General features: G+C 44.2%; 1 protein-coding gene across 1 annotated transcript in view; it reads left to right on the top strand.

The window, feature by feature from the left end:
- ITGA9 (integrin subunit alpha 9) overlaps positions 1–16,154 on the top strand; it is a 326,219-nt gene that overhangs the window by 272,627 nt on the left and 37,438 nt on the right. The gene's annotated exons all lie outside the window — the stretch shown is intronic.

The following is a 16,154-nucleotide window of genomic DNA, read 5'->3' as shown; positions in this document are numbered from 1 at the left end:
AGTCATGATATAGGAAAATAAAAAGAACAATCACAAAAGTTCAGTGTCAAACCCAAAAGCTGGAGGGTTTTGTCCAACACAACAGACAAACCTATAGCAAACTTGATCAAGAAATAAAAAAGAGGGATGATGCCAAAAACACTAGAAATGATGAAAGAACTACAGTCATTTTTAACTTCTATTATTTTTCACAATTTTATTCCCATAAAAAAACCTCGAAGAAATGCATGAAACGAAAAATCCAACTAGACCAATTACCTTAGAAAAAAATGTATAATTAGCCAAAGACCTACACCTTTAAAAAGCATCAAGCCCAAGTAGCTATATAGGCAAGTTCTACTGAGTGGTAAAGGAATGGATAATTTCTGTGTTATATAAGCTCTTCCAGAGAGTAGAAAAAGATGAAAAACTCATCCTAGGAGACTAACATACTCTGGGTCATTAACCAGAAATGAAGAGTGGGCACTTACAGAGTAGGAAACTGCAGGCCAAACTCACTTTGAAAACAGGTGACAAAAGTTCTAAATAAATGTTTGCAAAGCAATTCCTGTTAGAAGAAGAATATATTCTTTTTTTAATTAATAATATATTTTTATGTTAGTCACGATACAATAAGTACATCCCTAGTTTTTTATGTAAAGTTCCATGATTCATTACTTGCCTATAACACCCAGTGCACCATGCAATACGTGCCCTCCTTAATACCCATCACCAGCCTATCCCATTCCCTCACCCCCCTTCCCTCTGAAGCCCTCAGTTTGTTTCCCAGAGTCCATATGGTTCATTCCCCTTCTGTTTACCCGCCCCCCTTTCTTCTTCCCTTTCTTCTCCTACCGATCTTCGTACTTCTTATGTTCCATAAATGAGTGAAACCATATGATAATTGTCTTTCTCTGCTTGACTTCTTTCGCTTAGCATTATCTCCTCCGGTCCCGTCCATGTTGCCACAAATGTTGGGTAATCGTTCTTTCTGATGGCTGAGCAATATTCCATTGTATATATGGACCACATCTTCTTAATCCAGTCATCTGTTGAAGTGCATCTCAGCTCCTTCCACGATTTAGCTATTGTGGACAATGCTGCTATGAACACTGGGGTGCATATGGCCCTTCTCTTCACTACGTTTGTATCTTTGGGGTAAATACCCAGTAGTGCAATTGCTGGGTCATTGGGTAGCTCCATTTTTAACTTTTTAAGGGACCTCCACACTGTTTTCCAAAGTGGCTGTACCAACTTGCATTCCCACCAACAGTGTAAGAGGGATCCCCTTTCTCCGCATCCTCTCCAACACTTGTTGTTTCCTGCCTTGTCGATTTTTGCCATTCTAACTATTCTGAGTACAGTACAATGTCATCCAGGAATGCTACATTGATTCTTTATGAAGACATTAACATTGTTCACTGTTAATATTAAAAGAATTAAGAGTGAAATAACCAGATGATTATCAGGATGAGGACTTCCAAAAAGACAAAGTTAAATTTAACATACATTTATGTTTTTTTTTTTAATTCCCAGTAAGAAAGATAAGGAAGGAAACTTCTTCAACTTGACAAAAGTCCTCTATCAGAAGCCTATACAACCTATAGGATAGAAACCTGATACTGAGATGTTAGAAGCTGTCCCACCTAAGTGAGGAGCAAGACATGAGTTCCTGCTTTTGTCTCTTTGATTTAGTAGTGTTAGAGGTCTTAACGATAAAAAGAAATGAATATCCTTTATTGTGAAGAAAGAAACAGAAGTATCCCTATGGCAAACAATGTTATTACCCCTAGGAAATCTGAGATAATCAACTGATTGAATGTGAGGCCTTGTAAATGCAGAAGGTAAAAGCTGGGGCGCGCTTATAAATTGCATGACCTTTGAATGCATTCCCCAAGCCACCCACTGATCCATTGGCAAAGGGTGGAAGGCTTACTGGACCAAGGTGTTTATGTACAACCTCTGGCCAATCATTGGTTGATCACTAACCTATGTTGACCCAGGACAACCCCTAGAAAACCAGGCTTAAAAATAAAACAAGTGTAAAAAAAATACCGAGGAGAGACAGGAGAAACAGAATTAGTCCAAGCGAGGTACTAAACTAATAAGCAAAACAAAAATAAAATAAAATAAAATAATAAAATAAAATAATAATATAACAGCTACCACTTCCCAAATCAGGAGTAAGAATACAGAGTTGCCAGAATATTTATCTAAAATGTTCAGTTTTTTTGTTTTTAATTGTGAAACATGCAAAGAAATAGGAACAGGGTAAACAGTGTGTAGGGGGAGAAAAGCAATTGACTCAGGTGGCCCCTGAGGAACGCAGATGTTGGATTTAGTCATCAAGGACTTCAAAGCAGCTATTACAAATGTAGTTAGGAAAATATATGAAACCATGGTTAAAAAATTAAAGGAAAGTATGATAACAATGATTCACCAGATAGAGAATATCGATCAAAGATGGAAATTGTAAAAAAAGCCAAGTAGAAATTCTGGAGTTGAAAGTAAAATTCTTTAGAGGCGCTCAGTAGCAGATTTGAACTGACAAAGAATCCACAAACTTGAAGATAGATCACTGGAGACTATCCGATCTGAAGAACAGAAAGAAAAAAAATAATAAAGAAAAATGAACAAAGCCTCAGAGACCTGTGAAACACCATAAAGTAAACACATAAAAATACACATAATTGGAGTTCCAGAAGGAGAGGTTAGAGAGAAAGGGGCAGAAAAAATACCTGATGAAAGAATTGCCCCAAACAGTATAGTTATATAAACTCCTGCACAATAAATGATACGAAGACAACTGGCTAACCATTTGGAAAGAAATTACAGAAAACCTCTACCTCACTGGAAAAAAAAAAAAGGTGGATTAGAAAGTTATATATTAAAAAAAAGTATTAGTGGAAAGTACTGAGTATTTTCATAATCTTTGGATGGGAAATCTCTTCTTCCTAAGTAAGTTGTAAAATCCAGAACCCATAAAGAAAAGATTGACAGATTAAATCTATAAAAATATTAAACTTTTGTGTGATCATAAAACATCACAAACTTAAAGATATTTGAGAGAATATATTTGCAACATAGTTAACAGAAAAATATGTAAATGTCTTCTTCAGATCAATAAGGAAAAGGTCAAAAACTATAAAAATGGGTGAACGGGCAATTCACAAAAATTTTAATGGCAAATAAACATTAAAAAAACCAAATACAAATAAATGACAAACATTAGCATCACTGGTAATCAGAGCAATGTAAGCTCAAATGAAAATAAGGTCCCCACCCAATTAAACTGGCAAAATCCAAAAGATTGTTAATATCCATAATTGGTTAAGATGAGGAGAAATGGACACTCTTAAATACTGTTGGTGTAAAAGGCAATTTGACAGTAACTATCAGAATTTAAATTATGAATACCAACAATTCCACTTTAAGGAACCTGTCTCAAAATTCTCACATAAATATATATACAGCAGAAATTTCTAACTTTTTGATAGTAGATGTAGATGTCATTGTTCTCAGCATAAATGAAAGCTTTTTCTATTTTGGTGAAATAGAAAATAATATTCTAGGATTCCGAGAGGAAGCTGTTAGATTGAGGCTAAAAAGAAATAGTAATAAGAATACATTTTTATTAAGAACTTGTTACAGATGAGACACAATACCAAGTAATCTACCTGGACAAATTCATTTAATCTTCATGAGAATTTGGCCGGAAGCAGAGGCAGGGGGAGGTGCCAAGGTCCCAGAGTTGGTGAGTGGCTAAGTTAGTATGCACGCTTAACCACTAGGCTGCACAGCCACCTGCAAGACCTCATGACATCTTTTTGTCCGGACATGAGCTGTCCAGCAGTGTTAGTGTCAGCTGGAGTTAGAATTGTAGAAATGCAGAATCTCAGACTCCACCCAGAGCTGCTGAATCAGAATCTGCATTTTCACAAGATCCTCAGTGATGCATTTGCACATTAATATTGAGAAGCCCTGGCCTAAAGCATATTACTTAAATCACTCCAAGCTTCCCTTTCCCCATCTATAAGATGGTGATGACAGTCTTTGCCATGCAAGGCTGCTGTGGAGAATGTTTTATCCATATGTTCGTTCATTCATTCAGCAAATACTTTGCACCCACCGTATGCCAAGTACTGGTTTTTTGCTGCAGGAAAAAAAAAGCAGACAAAAAATAATGACTTCCAGCCCTCATGTCGCTTACCTTCTGGTAGAGACAAGTAATAAGTAAAATATAATAGTGTATTACATGATGGTAAGTGCTATGGGGAAAACAAAGGAGACAAGGGGGTGAGGATGGGAAGGTCTGTAGTTTTCAAGAGTGGTTGCTGAGACCTCCATTGAAGGTGGGGGAACCCAAGCTGTCTCAGGAGGTTGTCATGTGATCTTTGTGTGTGAAGGCCTTGGCAAGTCTGTGTTTCCTGAGAATTCTCTCTCCTTGCTTTTAGCCCTACTTGGTTTCTCTCCTGCGAAACCCCAGCCCCTGTGCAAAGTCAGGATTGGACATCCAGGAGCCTCTGTGTGTGTGCTCATTAGGACTTACCCTGGGGGAGCTTTCTGCCGCAAAGCGAATCACTTAGTTGCTGGCAACAGCAGTGGACAGTAACACTGGTTTTTAAAGCTGGCTGGTGGCTAAGGCACATTTTGCAGGAGAGAAGTCCTGGTTTCATGACTTAGTTATGCTTGGAGGGTAATTGCAACAAGAAGTCTCCCCTGCAGCAAGCTTGCTGGAGGCCAGAACTTAACTTGTACACAAGCCAGGTCTGGCACTTTGAAGCAACCCGGCAAGCAACCCAAAATTGAACAACTCGCTTTCTTTTTTTCAATGTCTACTACTTTCCACCATAGTGAACACATGTTTCTTTTATTCCCCCACCTTCTTCCTCAACTTTTCTGTAGAAATTCAAGGGCTTTTCCTATATACCAAACCCACACTCGTCCTGGGAGGGAGGTTCCTGCCAACAAGAATTCAAGGTTTAGAAACCCTCCCCAGGATGCAGAGTCCGTGGGTGATGTGCCTCCCTTTCCTTGAGGACCTGGTTTGCCATTTGAGAACTTGCTGCCTTCTACTCATATTAACTTATCTGTGTAACTCTCAGAGACACCCCTGGGGTTCTCTGTAAAAAGATTAGCAAGGAGATCTCTCTCTCTCTCTTTCTCCCTTTTTTTTTTTTTTTTTGTTAGAGAAAGAGTAGGGGAGAGGGGGTTTGGGGAGAGGGAGAGATTAAATCTTAGGCAGACTCCACGCCCAGCATGGGGCTCAATCTCATGACCCTGAGATCATGACTTGAGCTGAAATCAAGAGTCAGATGCTTAACCGACTGAGCCATCCAGGTACCCCAACAAGGAGATCTTAATGGTTAAAACTATGTGGTCTAAAACCCGGTATGACCTCCCATCCACCTTTCCAGGCCATTTCCCATTCCAATATTCTTTGCCTCTGACCTTGTCTTCCAGCCACTCTGGACCATGAAGGCTGCTGATCCACCCACCATGCACTTCCCTGGGCTTCCTGACCTTCTGGTTTTTTCCTTCCCTCTGGCCATGGAAAGCCTACTCATTTCTCATGACCTAATTCTCACATATCCTCTCTTCCATCACACCCTCTCAGATACCTTCCTGGGTCGTCCTGCCTCAGGGCGTTTGCACCTGCCTCTGCTGAGAGCACCCTTCCCCCAGATCTTTGCATGTCTGGCTCCTTCTCATAGTGTGGGTCTGAACCCAAAGTTCACCTTTTCACTGAAGTCTTCCCTGACCACCTGAGCTAATGTTGCAAACCTCCATCAGCTCGATCCCATTTCCCTCTGTTATTTTCTGCATAGCACTTCCCACTGTCTGAAATTGTTATTTTTCATTGTCTGTCTTCTTCCACAAGACTGAGAACACCATGACAGGAAAGTCATGGCTGCCTTGTTTCCTGTGTATCCCCAGCATTTGGTGCCCCGATTACAGTATGTGCTCAGGTAAATGAAAGAATTGGCCACGCTCGCTCTGTTAGAACCAACGCAAGTATTTCTTTCTGCTTTAGCAGGGTGCGTGTCCTTAGACACCCGCACACCCTGCAGCACATCTGTTGAGCACCTCGTACGTCTGAGGAGCTCAGGAGATTCGCAGTGAGTTGAAATCCCATGACTAGATGTTTTGGCAACTTCCCTTAACCCACAGCAGAGGTTGCCTTAATTTCAATGTGGGATAAGTAAAAAGGTAAAACTTTAAATTAGGGACTGAATCATGTAACAGAAATGAAGGCTTCTAAGTGCAAACTTGAACTCCACAAATTTTGGTCAGAGACTTTGTGAAAACCTTCTCCTTCTCGCGCGCGCGCGTGCACACACACACACACACACACACACACACACACTCTCAAGTCCACTGATCTCAACAATGGCCTCAAACCATTTTTTTTTCTCTTTCTTCCATCCGCATATGTCTGAATGTGAGCTGAATAGTCAAGTTCCTGAAATGAGTCAGGATTAGGTTGGTTTCAATTTTTTTTTTTTCTCAACAGAAGCCAAACACTTAAAAGCAGGGAGATGGCTGATTGAATTTTGGAGAGGGAATTACGTTCCTGGGCTCTTGGGTCAATTTTAGTTTTGGCTAGAGGAAGAAAGTGTGTGTTTCTTCGTACAGCTTACATTCAACACACACCCTCTGGAAGGTGGGGGAAAGATTCAGCCTGGGCTGTCTGTGCACAGTGTGGTCCAGAGGCTGCCCTCTAACCCTTGTGGACAGAGTGAATGAATCAAGCCAGCAGTGACATCTCCCTGCTGACTGAGGGCGCCAGCTTATCAAGGAGCCCGGGGTCCTGTGCCCCCAGCCGCTGTGACATCTGGAAGCATTAACGCTTCGTTGCCGGCATGTGGGCCAGTTGGAATGCCCATGCTTCGGTGCAGGGTTGTTCTGGTCCCCGACATGGGTAAGCCTTAAAAGTCAGTGATTATGCCGTTTACTTGCCTTCATTCCTTAAAAGCAACATGACACAGAGCCCTGCTGTTGCTGGGCGAGGGGTTGCTACAGAAGTTGCTAACAGGAAATCTCACTGAGGATAAACAGAGCTCATCGGTCTTTGCCCAGAAACACGTGGTTCTCATTTAACCTGCCCAGGACTCACTGTGGATTCTTCAGAAGCACAAAACAGGAAAACTCCTCTCTCTGACATATACACCATGTTTCTTCTGACCAAAAGGAACTTTCTCGACCTTGTTAGACGCTGAGAAGTGATTCTCTCCCCAGCTGTCCGGGAGCCAGCTTCACTCAAGTCTCCTTAATGATCCAGATTGAGGAGCGACAGCATATTTTAGGCTTCTCATGAAGTCTTAAAACTTTAGTCTTAAGGTTTCTCTTTTAACCGCTCTGATGTATGTACTCTCAGAAAGTTGTGTTGGGAGGTTCGACAGATGGCTACACGTGAGACAGCAATCAGAAAATGATTGTTCTTTACTTTTTTTAAAGAGACATTTATTTATTTGAGAGAGAGAGAGAATCTCAAGGAGACTCCATGCTGAGCGCAGAGCCGGACATGGGGCTCGATCTCACGGCCCTGAGATCATGACCTGAGTCCGACAGTCCCCCACCTGACTGAGCCACCCAGGGGCCCCTTTACTTTTTGATAAGGGGATAATTATAAAGTGATACATGTAATGCAACAATAATAGGTGAATCAATAGGTGTGTTACTTTATCCTTTAACGTAAGGTGGAGAGAATTTTGTTCTTTACCATACACTGGGTCTGAGGGAGACCCAGTATCTCAATGAACTGATACAGTTCCAGGGGCTGTGTTGTGTCCCACGGAAGGACTACTGACCATTTATTACGCGAATCAACAGACCGTTCTGTCTCCAAAATGCTTCATTATCTGTGGAAGGAAAACATTTTTGGCATGCATGTCGAGTGCTCAGATAACATATTTATGTCTCACTTTTTCACTAAGGAGAATCTGACCGCATCTGGAAATTCTTTTGTGTCACTGCTGCTCTGAAACTACTTCCCATCTGTGTCCCTTTAACTCCGGGAAAAGACCATCCCCACGCTGGAGAAATGGGCCTCATCCGGGAGACTGGGCTTTCTCTGATTAAATGTAAATGAATTCTGTTTTACAGGGCAGCCTGCTGGCAGCCTGCACTCTTGACTCTCCCGCAGGCTGACCCGCCACACCCAGAGGAAAAGGTGGGGGGGGAGGGAACTCCATTGTTTTCGCCAAACCCTAGAGCCGCTAAAGGGGGAAAAAATCGTTGGCTTTTATCATAAGAAGTGAAATATTTTATGCAACAACGACAGACTCATACAGAGGTCAGAACTGTCGAATGGATTATCCTCTTCCTTTCCTCTGGAAGATTGATTCTGAAGCTTTGCCCCTTTATTTCCTGTTTCAGTTTTGGTCTCAGTAACACCCTGACCTTTCACAGTGGTGGTGGCCTTAAGGGATGGGGGAGGGGGAGCGGGGAAGCAGGGATTTTATTTAGAGGGTAATTTTCAATTAGAAAGAGAGGAGGCATCTCAAGTGAAAGTTAAGGATCTTTTCAGGCTTTTTAAAGTTACTGGCTTTGCCCCCTCTGGAAATTAAATGACATCGGGTCATTCTTAAACTCCTTGCTCCTCTGCTCCACCCCCAACTCTGCGGGTTTGGAGGCGGGCTGTTGTTCACGGACCTCTGCTCCACTCTCATCTACCTTTTTCAGTTCAGAAACACAGCGTGCTCTCCCTTTGAGGATTGAGGTGGGGAGGGGCTGGCCAAAGCCAGAGCCTCACGTTAACTTACCTGGTACTGTCGTGATCGTCAAAGTGTCTTGCCTTTTGTTTGTATGAACACATTGGCGTCTCTAGCTACACAGAGAGGTAAGCATCAGAAAATCAGAACTTGTGGGGCGGTTAACAAGGGGCCCTTTTCACAAAGCAAAAGAATCCATGCTCCAGGAGGGTCTACCAGAGGACGCCTTTGAGAACTCCTTCCTTTACATGAAATGATGCATGCACGCAAAAATTGTGTGTTCAGCCCTTCAAATACATAAGTAACCTAAAGCTAGGCATATCGGTTAGGAGGAAGTACCCAGGATTGATAGTGGTTTCTCTGCCCTTACGTTAGGTAATGCTGGTGCAGGTGAAAAATCAGAGTGAGCGGAAGCTCGGAACAGCCACCCTGACTGCGTTATTCAGGGTCTGTATTATCACAAGGACTCGAAATGACTGGTAATACATGAAAATATTTGTTTTAGGATTTATTAGTAAAATATTATCCTCTTTTCCCATTCTTTGGTCAATACAAAGAAACACTCCATAGTGAATCAGAGCAATGTGATTTAGCATAAGTCATAACCTAAGGAGCTCTGTAAGACAGGAAAGACTGTTTATCACAGTTTCTGTTTTGCTGAATGGAAAATAGGTAGTTTTTATTTAAATCTTTCTGTGAGTAAACATCTTAGGTCAGCCTAATTAGCCAGTTGGTATCATTTCTCAGTCATTCTCTGAGTATCGTTTTTATTTAAAACCTTGAAGTCCTAAAATTAATATCACCAAAGCCACTGTGGTAAATGTTCAGCCTCCTGTGGCAGAAGGGGGCCTATTACCTTCTGATACTCGGTTCCCAGATTAGGCAGTAGGTAATTGAATTAGCAAAGTAGGCATCAAAACGTTCTCTGGGTTTTCAAACTCAAGGGGCGTGTGAATCTAGAGGGGCAGGTGGCAAGTCAGGGGACAGGTCATGTTTACCCAGTTGCTATCAGCTGTGATGGGTGTAATATGATATGGAAAAGTGGCCCAAGGATGTAACAGAGAACATAGAGTCAGTGATTAACAGATAAATGTGAGTTAACATGAAACACGTGTTACTCAGAAATGAACCTGTGCCCTCTTTAATCCAAGTCAATTTAACATAGTTTTTACATCAGATTTCCCCTAAGACCCACATTGGTGAAGACTCCAAGCATCATTCATGGGGTGGTACTTGTTGTCATTCATTTTGCTCCCTTGCTAAGTGAACCCCCCATTTCTCTTCTATTGGCTGTGTACTCTGTTCAAGGCAGTCCACTTTGTACGTCAAGCCAGGGACACTTTGGTGATTTCTCCCGTCCCTGGACCCCAGCCAGCTGGAGGACGGTCAAGGAATGGGGCTGATGCTGGTAGAAAGGAGACTTCTATGCCTTAGCCTGTTAAACACATACCAGTAATAGCACATGCCCGGGTGAAAAGTGGTTCCTTCATTTTGAGACATGTTCATCTCCATCTGGGCAGCTGCTCCCTACCCCCCATCTAAGATTTGGCTGTAAGACCCTCCTCTGTGTCCAGGCCCACCTCTCCTGCCTTCTTTCTGACCACTACTACCCAACATTCATCGGCTACCCGAGCCGTGCTGAACTCTTAGGCTCTCTCTAGATCAGGTCTGCTGTTCAAACCTCTGTGCTTTTGCAGATGCTGTTCCTCCCTGCCTGGAGTTACCTTCCCCTTCTCACTTTGCTCTCTGGAAGTTCTCTCGATCTTCCAAGATCCATGGGAAGCACTACCTCCCCTAGTCCAGAGTGCAGATCACGACAAGCCAACTGCTGGGGGAGGGAGAAATTTGTAGACAAGAGTCATGGTGGTAGCAGGGCCACTGCTCTGAGGGCTGTGAGCGGATGGACAGTGAGATGAGGGTCCGGGTGTGTGGGGGACAGACACTGTGCAGCCTGGGCCCAGGGAAGGTGGGCCAGGAAGGGGCCGTCTGCGGAGGGCTCCAGAGGTGGCGCTCCTTCCACAGTCGAAGCATCTAGGTATGTGACTGGCTACTTACCCTCTCTGGGCCTCAGTCTTCTCATCGGTAAAATAGGGGTGAAAATTAAGGAGACCAGATGTCCCAGTTTGCCTGGCACATCCCTGATACAGGTCTCTATCTTACTAGTCTATCTGGTTGACTCCCCCATGTCACTCTCAGAAATGTCCTGGTTTGGACAATAAATGATATGGCCACCTTACTGATAGCAGTATTCTCTGTGTGTGGGTACTATAAGGATTCAGCGCATGCCGTAGCTCTTAGAATAGTACCAATGTTAGGGAGCGTTATTCCCGTTTTTACCTGAACTCCATACAGGGATGGGGCCTTAAGCAGTTGGAATTTGTTTCCAGGGTGATACTCTTGGGGAATGAGAATCAGAAAACAGATTGAAGGACTTCTCTGTCCCTCCAGTCTTCAGGCCCAGGGACAAACGACTGCATTAGGGCTGCTCTGTTCTGGGACCATAGGGAGACCTGTGTCCTCTCTCTAACTCTAGGTCAGCAAACAACTCTGAGGTACTTTATGCAGGCCCCTATTCCCAGGCCGCAACGTGGAAATGCTTTGTTTCCTCCAAGCCCATTATCAGACCATCACAGCCCAGAAAGCCTTTAGTTAAAGCTCTAGATGGTCCTTTGAATGGTAACACTCCAAAGGTGGGTTCTCTTTTGCGGCATCATACCCGTGGAATCGCCCTGATTCATACTTTGAACCCAGTATTTTATGAAGCGAGGTTTGCTAGGCCGCCTGGAATGTACTGAGTTCTTTGTCCTCGGATAGGCCTGGGACCTTGGTGGCTTTTGACCATGAACCCTCCTGACCGAGGCTGACCCGGACCCTGCCACCAAGTGATGTCCACATCTCCTTGGGCTCCTGACAATTTCCCAAATCACCACCATCTCTTCCTTTCCATCTTGCACAATGTTTTCTTTGGGGTTGGGACGAGGGGCGTGGGGGAGACCAAAAGCCAGCAGAAAACCCTCAATAGCTGCCTTGGCAGAATCCAGCCTTGACTCTGTGTCCCGCATCCTCTTGTCCTTTGTGTGTTTGTGTATGTGTATGTTTGGTGAAGTCCTTTTGTTCACATTCCAATAGACATGGACCTCTTCCAGCTCCCAGAGGTCCTGGAAGATAAGCAGCCATGTCATGGGAAGCATTTGGACTCAGATAGTCTGGAAAATTGATGAGAAGTGAGTGGGCAGAGATGAGCAGGGGGCAATGGCCACAGAGTCCTTGGCCAGCCACAGAAATGAAGCTGTTGGACATGAGCGCTGTGGTGTTTGGATCATCTGCAATGTGAGAAGCAAACAGTACTTCCCCTTGATTTTAGGCAAAGAAGGTGGTTAGAACCAAGCTGGGGGTGATCGGCAATTGCTTATCTACGTAATGTGAGATTGGGTGGCCCCATGTTCTTACCAACTGCACAGATAGTCCTTGAAGTCAGGAATTAGCAGGTGAGGACCACCTCAGTGGCTCCCTAGGCCACCATCCTCATTTTACACCAGGCAGCTGAGGCCCAGGAGACCCGAACTGACGCGGCTCTCCGGAGGCAGAGCTGGGGCTGGTGCCCAGGACTGTCGAGTGCTCATCAAGGCCATCTGTGCCGCGGGATTCCTTCACTGTGTGCTTCTTGCTGCCAACAGCCAGCCAATCACATGACCTTGGACGGGTCCTGGAACTCAGGGGCTCTGGTTCCTTATCTGTCAGCTGAGGCCAAGGAACTGCATGATCTGCAGGCTGCCTCCCGGAAACCACATTCCAGGATGCTCTGCTCTCCTTCCAACCCAAGACAGCGTGCAGCAGCCTACCCCCCCAGCCACCAGGCACTTTGATCTCCCACGCTCTGGCCAGGAGTTGTTTTTTTGGTCACAGTGGCTGAAATGGGTCAGGATGGAGGAATCTGGGCTTCCTAGGCTTCTAGGCTAGTGCTTCCTTCCCTTTGGCCTAGGTAGGAACAAGCAGGTCTGGTTTGCCTCCACCTCTGCCGGTCCATGACTCCCGCCCCAACCCCATCCTCAGCCTCTATACCCGAGAGGCAGGAAAATGGTAATAAGCACCAGCTCTGGAGCTGGATGGCCTGCTACGTGGGGGACCTCGGGAAGTCATCTGGTCTCCCCTTGCCCCTCCATTTCTCCATCTGTAAAATGGGGCTAGTAACAGCGCTCACCTCCAGGGCAAGGACTGCATGAGCTAGTCCTTGTAAAGCACTCAGAACCCGCACACAGTAAGGGCCGCACAAGTATTGGGTATTACTACGACTGTTGCATATATATCTATCCAACATAGAAAAATCCTTCCCTTCCTGTGACCCTGCCAGGGTCTGTGTGGCTCAATTCTAGCTGAGGGAGCATCTGCAGCAGGACTAGCGGGTCGGAATCAGACCCATGCAGCACCAAGCAACCTTCAATCTCCCTTTGAAAGAGGACCACCCTGAACCTCCCAGAAAAATGTCATTTTCCCTCCTGATGGAAGTGATTCGGTGTAACCACAGTCGGGAGCACAACTGGCTGAGATTTCCATTCACCACAGACTCAGTCTCCACTTCCCTTCTCCAGATTCCACTGGGGCAGATCAAATGTCACATGGGATCACATCGCATCACTGTTGGCACCCCGTTCACTGGCCCCTGAGACTCCAGGGGACAGAGGAGTGGGGAGCTCTGAGCCGTGTCTCTGCCCCCACCTGGCATGCACTGAGGCTTTAGCCGCTGCTCACCGCCTTGCCCTCCCATTCCCAGCTTCCTGTCCATCTGCGTAGGGGTCTTCAGAGCACCAGGCTCCTCATACCCCAAGCTAGCGAAACTGCCTGAGCTGGGGCGCTGTTCCCACACTTCCTCTCCCAGCCTAGGGACCCGAAGCACCAATTTGCAGAGCCAGGAGGAACTCTGCCCCCATCCCTGATTTTAATTAAGGATGAATGCATCCTGCAAGACTCAGAGATTCTGTTTCTCTAAACCTAGACCAGTGGGTCATGTGGTCAGGCCCAGTCATCTCAACAGGGGAATGCACACACCCCAGGGCTACAGAAGGACCATTTTTCCAGTGGCCTTTCAGCAAATGTCCACCCCAGAAGACAAACAGGGAAAATGGAGGATGCTTCAGAGCAAAAAATGATTGGAATTAAGAACATGGGCACAACACATTCAAGTTCTCAAATGCTCAACGAATGAAACGGTTTTCATCCACGATGCGCCCTTGTGCCTCAATAGAGGGTAACCCCCAAATAATACAGTCCTGCACTTCTCTAATGAGGTACATTTAACACTTTTTTGGCCGACTTAGTCGGAATGAGAAGTGTGGTTGCCTTGGAGGTAGGGGATGGGAATGGACTGGAAAGAGGCCAGAGGGAACTTTCGGGAGCGAGTGACAGATCTGTACTTTCCTTGGGGTGGTGGTGATGTGGGTGATTTTGTCAGATTTCATCAGACTGCGCACTTAAGACCTGTGCATGTTTGTGAATGTAAATTTTACCTCAGTGAAAAGTTAGAAATGTGAATTAAATAATATCTTCTTAAAATATTTAGCCTGGCCATGAGATTGCATACTTAAAATTATGCAAGAATAATATATTAATGTACATTACTCTTCCCATTCACACATCTCCCAAAATGATTTTACACAAATGTATATGCATCCTTTGAGGTCAGCATATATCACAACAAAGCTACTTTTTAGTCCAGTTTTCCAGAGCATGTCATCTCAAATTTGTCTAATTAATTTGAAATGCAGTACATTTTGAATCTAAGCTTCTTGGTGAAATTTTATGACAAAACACAAGTGCTCATTTGCGTAACTCTGGAGCAGTTTTTCTCATCTGTCTTGCGATTATCCGTGATCCTCACTACGTAAGTGACCTGCGTTTTGCTTTTTGAAATGAGCTTTAAAATATTTATCACAGTTTGACACACTTGCACCCAAGGAATAGTCCCCAAATCTGTGTTAAATCTCATTTCCTCCTTCCCATTAATTCCCTCTCGTGACCTCTAAAAGCGGCCAAAACTAGCATTGATTGAGACCGTTTCAGGCTAATGTGTCTTCCCAGATTTTGTGGTTCAAATAAAGTAATTGAGGGGCGCCTGGGTGGCTCAGTCGGTTAAACATCTGCCTTTGGCTCAGGTCACAATCCCAGGGTCCTGGGGTAGAGCCCAGCATCGGGCTCTCTGCTCAGCGGGGACTCTGCTTCTCTCTCTGCCTCTCTCCCCACCTCACCGCCCCCCCCCCGACTTGTGCTCCCTCTCTCTCCCTCACTCTCTCTCTCTCAAATAAATAAATAAAATCTTTTTTAAAAAATGAAGTAATTGAAAAACAGTCCCAAATTATGAGATATTCTTAAAGAATAATAAATCCTAAACTATAAGTGATTGGTAAAGGCAACACTCTCTTTTCTAATAATTAATTTGAGGAAATAGACCTTCATCTTAAATTTGTTTTTAGGCATATATAGTAAATCTATGTGTTTAGACCAAAGATAAAATCAAGATTAATGCAGCAAATATGGGGTCTTATTTTTATTATAGTTCATTATGAAAAGATTAGCACTATTGGCTTAAGTTAGAAGTTTCTTTATGTAAAAATTTTAAGTTTTGCTCCCTACCATGAATGGGAAGCTGAAACATTCTTGAATAAATTCAAACACACTGTATTTTCCTCAAGGGCACTAAAAATAAGAGTGTTTGATTTAAACAGATGATTCTGGTTAGAAATGGGATTATAAACACCATCCTAAATTATGAATTACTAATTACGAATTTTACCACTTGACCTTAAGTTCTGTCTAGTCCTCAGCTACAACCAGTGTGGTATGATGATGTATATAAGGGAGTCTTGGCTTTTTCAACATTTCCTCAATTTAGGCATCAAAAATAGTGTTGTTCTCAAAGAAACCAACATGGGAGGCCATAAACTGTTGTTTCAGTGTGTTTTGTTTTTAATGTTGCTATTGCTCAGCACGGTTGCTACTGCCGTCAGAAGCAAAATCAGATAACTCGCCAAGAGCTCATGGGCATAGAAGCTCCCATATGGCTCAGTGGGGTGGCTGCCCAAGGAGCAGAGAATGGGGCCCAGAGAAGCCTCTTCTCCTCTCTAGGGAGATGACTGTGGGGTTTTATAGCACCCTGGGAGTTCCATGGAACACAGTTTGAAAACCTCTGGCAGTGGACCAGGCATGAGGGCTTGGTCTCAGAAGACCTGGGTTTAAAACCTGGGTTCTGGACTCTGATTGTTGGCCAGTGACTTGTTAACCTGAGTCTCAGTTTCCTCATCCAGACAAAGAGCATGGAAGCTCATCTCAAAGAGCAGCTCAAAGGAGGCTTATAAACGTGCCTTGGAAACCGTGAAGTATCGGGTTTGTTTTGTTCCTTAAGTCTTACTGTGTCTCAGTCGCATGTTGCGTACCATCTCATCTCAGTTACTTAAGGGCTTAGGATTG

Source organism: Ursus maritimus, unplaced genomic scaffold (genome assembly GCF_017311325.1).
Source record: "Ursus maritimus isolate PB19 unplaced genomic scaffold, ASM1731132v1 scaffold_20, whole genome shotgun sequence".
Taxonomy (NCBI): Eukaryota; Metazoa; Chordata; class Mammalia; order Carnivora; family Ursidae; genus Ursus; species Ursus maritimus.
This window is presented reverse-complemented; position numbering and strand designations above follow the sequence as displayed.